Source organism: Bos indicus, chromosome 28 (assembly GCF_029378745.1).
Source record: "Bos indicus isolate NIAB-ARS_2022 breed Sahiwal x Tharparkar chromosome 28, NIAB-ARS_B.indTharparkar_mat_pri_1.0, whole genome shotgun sequence".
Classification (NCBI taxonomy): domain Eukaryota; kingdom Metazoa; phylum Chordata; class Mammalia; order Artiodactyla; family Bovidae; genus Bos; species Bos indicus.
The window spans coordinates 124,206-131,550 of record NC_091787.1 but is presented as its reverse complement, the minus strand read 5'-3'; the positions used below and the strand labels follow the sequence as shown (position 1 = coordinate 131,550).

The window sequence follows — 7,345 nt, the reverse complement described above, 5'->3', positions numbered from 1 at the left end:
TAGGACTGTGGGAAAGGCAGCCCCCCTCTGCCCTCCAGAGGACTTGTTGATTTACTGGTAAGGCTGAGACCCTTATGTCTCCTTCACTCCCTGTGGCACAAGGCCCTAGAGAGAATCCCTTGCCTTCCTCTTCAGAGGTTCAAAACAAGCAATTAAAGCTAATTATTGTTTTCTGATGCAATTTATATTTCTTGAAAACATGAGGAAAAATCAATAGCAGCTTAGAAGTGTTGTATATGAAAGTAAATCAAAAGTTTAACTGTCACCTTCTCACTAAGTCCCATTATCATTCTCAGAGACTCCAAAACTGTTGGATAATGACATCATAGCAAAAGTTATCTAGATTGCATAGCAAACATTTTTCTTTTGTAAATGAATTGTTTTATGCTTTTAATTTCTTTTAGATTTACCAAGGTATAATTTACAAACAGAATTTATATATATGTAAGGTATAAATTTGATGTTTATATATATATACACACACACACACATATATATATATATATATATATGGTTCAGTTCAGTTCAGTCGCTCAGTCGTTTCTGACTCTTTGTGACCCCATGAATTGCAGCATGCCAGGCCTCCCTGTCCATCACCAACTCCCTGAGTTCACTCAAACTCACGTCCATCGAGTCGGTGATGCCATCCAGCCATCTCATCCTCTGTCATCCCCTTCTCCTCCTGCCCCCAATCCCTCCCAGCATCAGAGTGTTTTCCAATGAGTCAACTCATCACATGAGGTGGCCAAAGTACTGGAGTTTCAGCTTTAGCATCATTCCTTCCAAAGAACACTCAGGGCTGATCTCCTTTAGAATGGACTGGTTGGATCCCCTTGCAGTCCAAGGGACTCTCAAGAGTCTTCTCCAACACCACAGTTCAAAAGCATCAATTCTTTGGCACTCAGCTTTCTTCACAGTCCAACTCTCACATCCATACATGACCACTGGAAAAACCATAGTCTTGACTAGACGGACTTTGACTACTTTGTTGTCAAAATAATGTCTCTGCTTTTGAATATGCTATCTAGGTTGGTCATAACTTTCCTTCCAAGGAGTAAGTGTCTTAATTTCATGGCTGCAGTCACCATCTGCAGTGATTTGGGAGGCCCCCCCCCCAAAATAGTCTAGATTTGTCTAAAATCACATACAATGACACAGACAAAATATGCAATAAAACTAGTGTTTTTCTTATTGCTTGCCTGTTTTCTTCTCAATTCATGTATTTCTCAGCTAAATATTGCCTAATCACCTAAAAAATTCAAAGGAAGCTAACAAAGAAACACTGAATTATAAGCTCTTGATGTTAGAATTATAAATTATAATTTTCTGTATGACAAAAATATCCTGAACAATGTCTAATTCCTCTAATTTGAAAGATAGTTCTGCTTAGAATGTGTGTTTCATACAAAAACTTTAAAGGAATTAAACAAGCTACTGTAGTGGAATAGAATTTAAGAATATGCTCATTTGTGCATAAAATCAAACATGTGCTCTTCACTGCAAAATAAAAGCCGTTCAATTTTGAAATAAACCATAATTTCCATAATGGATAGTGAAATAAAATGTGAGTTCTTTAATAAGCTTATGAAAGTTTTACAGCAAACTAAATGTGTGTTTTAACAGTCCATTGCCTAGAACCATTGAAATAATTTTAGATTGAACAAGAGCAAGGAAGCAGACTGAATTTTGATATTCAACTCAAATTGACAGGATACAATGTACAAAGAAAAATGAGTCAAAAAGACTCATTCATAGCTAACCACTTCTGTTCACCCTTTCCAACATTACAGCACATCATCACCCTTTCACCTGCCTCCGATTTGGAAGCCTGAGTCCTGCTAGGAAAATATACTCTGGGAAAATATTTTGGAGCTCACCACTTTTCTGAGAGCTTCTTTCACATCCTTGTTCCTCAGACTGTAGATCAGGGGGTTCAGCATGGGGATCACTACAATGGAGAACACTGTGGCCACTTCATCAGTATCCATGCTGTTGCCAGATTGGGGCTGGCAATAAATGAAAAGGACTGTTCCATGAAAGACAGTGATGGCAGCAAGGTGGGAAGCACAGGTGGAAAAGGCTTTACACCTTCCCTCTGCAGAAAGCATCCTCAGGATGATGATGAGAATAAACAAGTAGGATGTGAGGATGACCACAATGGTGATAACCTCATTGAAATTGGCCACAATGTATAGCACCAATTGATTCATGGTGACATGAGAGCAAGCAAGAGACAAGAGAGGCGGAAGATCACAAAAGAAGTGGTTGATCACATTTGATCTGTAGGATGGGATCTTGTCGGGGTCCAGCCCAGGTGGATCCAGGGAATTCGAAGGGGAGACAGCTTCAGAGATCAGAATATGATAGAATTAAAGATATAAAGAGTAGTTAAATAAGGATAGCTCAGTGAGAAAATTCAGTGGAGAAAAGAGGCTGAATAACTTGGTTTACGTGGAAAGCTAATAAAATTCCAAGACAAGGAATTTGCATCACCTACGTAGGCCACAGGCGTCCTCCCATTCTCCCGAAGGAGAGGATACACTAAGGTGTCCCCGGTCAGATCTTAGAAGCCCAGGCAAAATTAGTAGGCTTGACGAGCCTCCACGTTGCAGATGGAAATTCAGCCAGAAGGTGAGAGAAAGAACGGCATGGGGAGACCAAGTTTTGGTGAACAAGGCCTGCACTTTATTTTCCAAAGTAGTTTTTATACCTTAAGTTGTGCATAGAGGATTATGGGGGAAGGGGTAGAGTCATGCAAGGACAGCAGTCCTTGATCCTAATCGAAGCCAGGCTTTCTTCCTGCAAACATCATATGGAATAGTTTAGGTGATTTACATCATCTTCTGGCCAGGAGGCCTGTTAACATTTTATGACTCTTTCTTCAGAAAACGTATTTTTCTCTAAAGGTGATTATTCTAAAGTCAGGCACCACCCTCCGAAAATATTAGATAAAGTTGCATACCTATAGGGCAAAGGTGTGGTGGGCTATAACAAGAAAAGAATTAACTCAAGGGTCCAAGGTTACAGACATTAAAGTTACGACTTACATTCCTATACACCAATTATATTAATCAAAACACTCTCAGGTACACAGTAGGTAAGGGATATGGAAACTTAGCAGCAAACATTGGCCCAACAAGTGAAAAAACCTTCACCAATACAATTTCTAATCAATCTTTTAACTGCTCAAAGGAATCTGTATTTAGAAAGTTTAGAACATCTCATGCCTCTCATGGTGGGAAGAACCTGTTCAGGCAGGCTAGAGGACTTCCAAAGGAGTTTGTAGGTTGAAACACTCTTGTCACGCCCAGGAACTTTATTAACTGGAGCTGTAAGTTAACTCTTTTTCAGAGAGAGGTGGTGGGGGACAGCCCCCCCCCCCACCCCTCGTAAAGTCAGAGGTGTAGGTGAGAGCACAAAGCAGTAAAGTAGGCAGACTCTGGTTTTGGGGGTAGATGCTTGAGAATTTCCAGTGGACTCCTGAGGCTCGATCCCTCCTTTGCATATGCCGAGCCTCCTTCCTCATGACCTTTACCGTGGGCGGAGTTCTTCACGCTGGCTCCCAGCAGGATCTGAAGAGCAAAACACAAGTGAATCACAGAACATACAGTACCATTGAAATAGCAACAAGACACCAACTCCATGCAGAGATTTCAGGACACGGTGACCATGTAGAGCAGTGGGTCTCAGATGGCCACAAAATGGTCATAAGCCATCACTGCCAGCAGAATGACTTCAGTTACCACAAATGTGCAAAACAGGTATAATTGCACAGCACATTCCAGGAAGGAAGTGGCTCTGTCTTCATTTAAGATGTTAGCTAGCATCTTCGGCATGATGGTAGTGGAATAACAGAAATCCACAAAGGACAAGTGGCTGAGGAAAAAGTACATGGGCATGTGGTGTCCAGAGCTGACCTGAATGAGAACAATCATGCCCAGGTTTCCCAAAACTGTGTCTCCATAGATGGAAAAAAACAGCAGGAAGAGGAAGACTCTGAGCTCAGGGGCATTTGAGAATCCAAGGAGGGTGAAGTCTGTCACAGAAGTGCAGTTTTCCTTGTCCATGTTCCTAATTTACTGGGTATGGAGTCAAATATTAATGGTTATTCTGTATTATATCATCCTTGATTCAGTTTTGCCTCTCTTAAAAAAGACATGATAATGTATACTGTCCTATAAAATTAGTGTAGTGATTTTATTAATTACACTATACAATTTACTATGCAAATTCACTGCTTTATATTTATTTGAAGCTCTAAACAAGGAAAGAGAAAGTGTTAATCTCTCAGTCGTGCCTGAATCTTTGCTACCCCATGGACGAGACTTTTCTGTCTATGGGATTCTTCAGGCAAGAATACTGAAGTGGGTTGCCATTACCTTCTCCAGGGGATCTTCCCCACTCAGAGATCTAAGCTGGGTCTCCCCACTGCAGGCAGACTCTTTACCATCTGAGCCACCAGGGACAACAAAGATGTGAATATAAAATTAACAGAAATGCTTGCTGCTGCTTATTTATCAAATCAAAACTTAGAAATACAGTGTAAATCTCAAAGAAATATCAAAGTTATGGTATACATTTATATACAGGACTTCCCTAGTGGCTCAGATGGTAGAGAATCAGCCTGCAATGTGGGAGGTCCAGATTCCATCCCTGAGTTGTGAAGATCCCCTGGAGAAGGGAATGGCTACCTACTCCAGTATTTTTGCCTAGAGAATTCCGTGAGCAGAGGAGCCTGTGGGGTTACAGTCCATGGAGTTGCTAAGAGTTGTACACAACTGAGTGACTAACATTATATATATATGCTAGAGTTTCATATTTATACTATATATCCATAGTTATACTATATATCCATAGTTTCATATTTATACTATATATCCATATATATGTATGTATGTATAAATTATGCAGCTTTTTGAAGAATTGTTAAGGACTTTATTAATGACCATGAGAAGTGGCAAGTGACAAATGCAAAAATATTATATATGTACATAAATTTCATCATATATCAAAGCATTACAACATCAATGAAGCATAACTATTTTATAACAAATTTTTACAAAGAAAAAGCAATGGAGAATCTTATCGGTTGCATTGGAGAAGGAAGGTGGGATTTTTTAAAGAAAAGATAAGGCATGTGTTACATAGAAAATGCCAACAGAGGATAAGAACATATTCATTTCCTCTCCCTCCTGACCTTTGGTAATTTTAAATGCTTTAGAGGCATGTATTGGTTTATCTTGGATCAAAGAGGCTCTGGACTAAAACTCAAAATGTCATTTGTACCAGGGATAAGAAACCTGCTATGGAGAGACACCTCTGTTCCTCTCGTGTCTGCTTCAGAGGTTGGTCTCATGTTTCTGTTCTTCCATGGACAGTTATGGGACTTCACTGGTGGCTCAGCAGTAAAGAATCTGCCTGCAATGCAGGAGACATAGAGACACATGTCCAGTCTCTGGGCCAGGAAAATCCCCTGGAGGAGGAAATGGCAACCTGCTTCAGTAGTCTTGCCTGGGGAATCCCATGGACAAAGGGGCTTGGAGAGCTACAGTCCACGGGGCCTCAAAAGGGTCAGACACAACTGAACGACTAAACAACAACAACAACAACAACAACAAAAACAGTCCTGAGGACCCCTCACTGCCACTCTCGGCCTCTGAGTGACTGTCCGGAGAATCTCCCTGAGGTCTTTCCCAGGCTCTCTGGAGGGAGTTAATGTGACAGAGAAGGAAGTGCAAAGGTGGGAGAAATCAAGCACTCTACCCACTTTGTTCACACTCGTTTTCCTCTTACACTAATAGCTATTATATTTGGTTTTGCAGATTAAATTGCTGTCATTTCTCTTTGAGACAGTTCCTCCAAAACTTTAAATACTTTCATAAAGTAGTGTCTGCAACATGACATTTCTTAAAACACCCTCTAAGACAGAACTAAATACAGAAGCTTAAAAATAAATCAGTATCACTGCTCTCCAACTGCCCCCAAATCAGGGTGTCAACCTACCAACGAACCTGAGGGATACACATTGCTTCTTTTGTTTCTGAAGATCGTATGTGGTGAAATGATACAGATTTTATGTTTTTATTTGTATCTATTTCTGGGGCCAATGTTCCTTAAGCTTCTGAATCATTGACCTCTGAAGGCCTTCAGCAGAATGTCAAGAAAGCAACATCATCTTGGGGCTCAAATATAATTAATGAGTTTTATGAGATAAAAGAGGGATAAAACTATCCCAAGTGGGTACATGTTATTATCAATATAATCAAACATGATTAACTCCAGAGGTCATGATGAACTGCAGACCACCATAGGCTGCATTCAAACATTGCTCTGTTCACCAGGATCTACATTGTTATTATGAATATAATAGGACTTCTAAACTTTGCCTGTCATATACAAAATCTTCTTTCTTGAGGGCTTAGTGTCTGAAATCACACCAGAGTTTTGCCAAATATCAGAGAAGGGTAAGAATATTGAGTCTCCTTTCCTGAGAATAATAGCTGATCACACATACTTTGCATGTTCTGAATACAATTATGAACACTTTTGATTTTTATTAAATTTGTTAGGTAAGTACAGTTATGTACCTTTACTAAGAAGGTGCCTGAGGCAAAGACAGCTGTCACTTGCACAAAATCATAAGTGCAATCCCTGATAGGATGAGCCTGCATGCGGCATTTGGGTTTCTGCCATCCACGTGACCCTGTGTGGAAGAGCAGAGGTCCTGCATGGTTCTGAATGGCATCTCTCCTGCTCAGTGCAGAGACCATTTAATGGGTTTGCCTGAAAGATCTCTCCCAGGTCTGCTCCTTCTCTAACTGTATGAATGATGTCTCCCTAAACCAACACTGTTCAAAGGACAGGCTGTGGTTTGTGTCTTTGGATATACAATATGTTTCAAGAATTCCTTGAATATAATTAGTTGCAGGTAATTGGTTTCCAAATTCTCGACAATTTATATGGCCTTCCCTAAACGGATCCATCTGATAAGTTCCTGAGTTTGAGGAGTGTTTCTGTATCTTCTTTCTATCTGGCACTCTAACTATTCCTTTTATGTCCTTTTTTTCAGAAGCAAAGATTCTTCTTTTCCATTCACATAACACTCTTGAACTACCTCAATTAGAAACACAAAATCAATTTTCCAAAACCTAAAATACAAGAACATTGTGGAATATTACTTTCCAAGAAGCCTAAACTGTGTTTTAAGGGATACTCTTCAAACTTACAGTTTGACTTCTTATTTCTCTCTGACACATAAATGTAAATAAATATATAATTTTATATATATATATATGTTCACGGAAAATTATTACACTAAATGTGTTTTACCCAATACAGTGATGTC

General features: G+C 39.8%; 1 pseudogene; it reads right to left on the bottom strand.

The window, feature by feature from the left end:
- Positions 1-1,838: 1,838 nt before the first annotated feature.
- LOC139180315 (olfactory receptor 5L1-like) lies at positions 1,839-4,067 on the bottom strand (annotated as a pseudogene).
- Positions 4,068-7,345: the final 3,278 nt, after the last annotated feature.